Below are 2274 nucleotides of genomic sequence, written 5' to 3'. Positions count from 1 at the left end.
TCTCTTCTGAAGCAATGTCAATTGATCCAGATCACTTAGTTCATTGATGAACAAGGGAGGTTCAACTTCCCAAGTATCAATGCCAAATAATTTGGCATTCAGCTTCATGATTGCACCAAGAAACTTGGCAGTTTGCTCTTCAGTAACATCCTCATTCTCTTCTGAAGAGGAATACTCATCAGAGCTCATGAAGGGTATAAGGAGGTTCAATGGAATCTCTATGGTCTCTAGATGAGCCTCAGAGTCCTTTGGTTCCCCAGAGGGAAGCTCCTTATTGATCACTGGACGTCCCAGGAGGTCTTCCTCCTTGGGATTCACGTCCTCTCCTTCCCTTACAGGTTCGGCCATGGCACTTATGTCAATGGCCTTGCACTCTCCTTTTGGGTTCTCTTCTGTATTGCTTGGGAGAGTACTAGGAGGGATTTCAGTGATCCTTTTACTCAGCTGGCCCACTTGTGCTTCCAGATTTCTAATGGAAGACCTTGTTTCATTCATGAAACTTACAGTGGCCTTAGATAGATCAGAGACTAGATTTGCTAAATTAGAAGCATTTTGTTCAGAGTTCTCTGTCTGTTGCTGAGTTGATGATGGAAAAGGCTTGCTATTGCTAAACCTGTTTCTTCCACCATTATTAAAGCCTTGTTGGGGCTTTTGATCCTTCCATGAGAAATTTGGATGATTTCTCCATGTTGAGTTATAGGTGTTTCCATAAGGTTCACCTAAGTAATTCACCTCTGCTATTGCAGGGTTCTCAGGATCATAGGCTTCTTCTTCAGAAGATGCCTCTTGAGTACTGTTGGATGCAGCTTGCATTCCATTCAGACTCTGAGAGATCATATTGACTTGCTGAGTCAATATTTTATTCTGAGCCAATATGGCATTCAGAGTATCAACTTTAAGAACTCCCTTCTTCATAGGCGTCCCATTGCTTACAGGATTCCTTTCAGAAGTGTACATGAACTGGTTATTAGCAACCATGTCAATGAGTTCTTGAGCTTCTGCAGGCGTTTTCTTTAGGTGAATGGATCCACCTGCAGAAGTGTCCAGTGACATCTTTGATAGCTCAGATAAACCATCATAGAATATATCCAGGATGGTCCATTCTGAAAGCATGTCAGAAGGACACTTTTTGGTCAACTGTTTGTATCTTTCCCAAGCTTCATAGAGGGATTCACCTTCTTTCTGTCTGAAGGTTTGAACATCAGCTCTAAGCTTGCTCAGCTTTTGAGGAGGAAAGTACTTGGCTAAGAAAGCCGTGACCAGCTTATCCCAAGAGTTCAGGCTGTCTTTGGGTTGAGAATCCAACCATAATCTAGCTCTGTCTCTTACAACAAAAGGGAAAAGCATGAGCCTGTAGACTTCAGGATCTACTCCATTAGTCTTAACAGTATCACATATCTGCAAGAATTCAGTCAAGAACTGAAAAGGATCTTCAGATGGAAGTCCATGAAACTTGCAGTTCTGCTGCATCAGAGAAACTAATTGAGGTTTCAGCTCAAAGTTGTTTGCTCCAATGGCAGGAATGGAGATGCTTCTTCCATGTAAATTGGAATTAGGTGCAGTAAAGTCACCAAGCATCTTCCTTACATTATTATTATTTTTGGCTGCCATCTCCTCTGCCTGTTCGAAAATTTCTGAAAGGTTATCTCTGTATTGTTGTATTTTAGCTTCTTTTAATTTTCTCTTCAGAGTCCTTTCAGGTTCTGGATCTGCTTCCACAAGAATGTTCTTATCCTTGCTCCTGCTCATATGACAAAGAAAAAGGCACAGAAAAATAATAATAATAGAGATTCTCTTTACCACAGTATAGAGGTTCCCTTATGTGAGTAGAAGAAAAGAGGAAGAAATTCGAACACAGATAGAAGAGGGGGTTTGAATTTGGTGATGATGTGAGGAAGAGATGTTAGTTAATGAATGAATAAATAGAATAGGATGAGAGAGAAGGAGGGAATTTTCGAAAATTAATTTTGAAAAGGAGTTAGTGATTTTTGAAAATGGTTTTTGAAAAATGTTAGTATTTTTCGAAAATTAAGATTTAAAATTTAAATTAATTAATAAATTAAAAAGAAATTTTGAAAAAGGGGGAAGATATTTTCGAAAAATGAGAGAGAGAGAGAGTTAGTTAGGTGGTTTTGAAAAAGTTAAGAAACAAACAAAAAGTTAGTTAGTTAGTTGAAACAAATTTTGAAAAGATAAGAAGTTAGGAAGTTAGAAAAGATATTTTGAAAAGATATTTTTGAAAAAGATAAGATAAGAAGATATTTTTGAAAAGAT

General features: G+C 38.2%; 1 non-coding gene across 1 annotated transcript; it reads left to right on the top strand.

Moving 5' to 3' along the window:
• The first annotated feature begins 1107 nt into the window (after nt 1-1107).
• LOC148553075 (small nucleolar RNA R71) lies at nt 1108-1215 on the top strand. The gene has a single exon (XR_015893194.1). It is a non-coding gene; the product is annotated as a small nucleolar RNA R71 (small nucleolar RNA).
• The last annotated feature ends 1059 nt before the right edge of the window (nt 1216-2274 follow it).

This window comes from Arachis ipaensis, chromosome B7 (assembly GCF_059453495.1).
Source record: "Arachis ipaensis isolate K30076 ecotype BB chromosome B7, ASM5945349v1, whole genome shotgun sequence".
NCBI classification, from domain to species: Eukaryota; Viridiplantae; Streptophyta; class Magnoliopsida; order Fabales; family Fabaceae; genus Arachis; species Arachis ipaensis.
The sequence above is the reverse complement of the archived record's forward strand: the minus strand, read 5'-3'. Positions and strand labels throughout refer to the sequence as shown.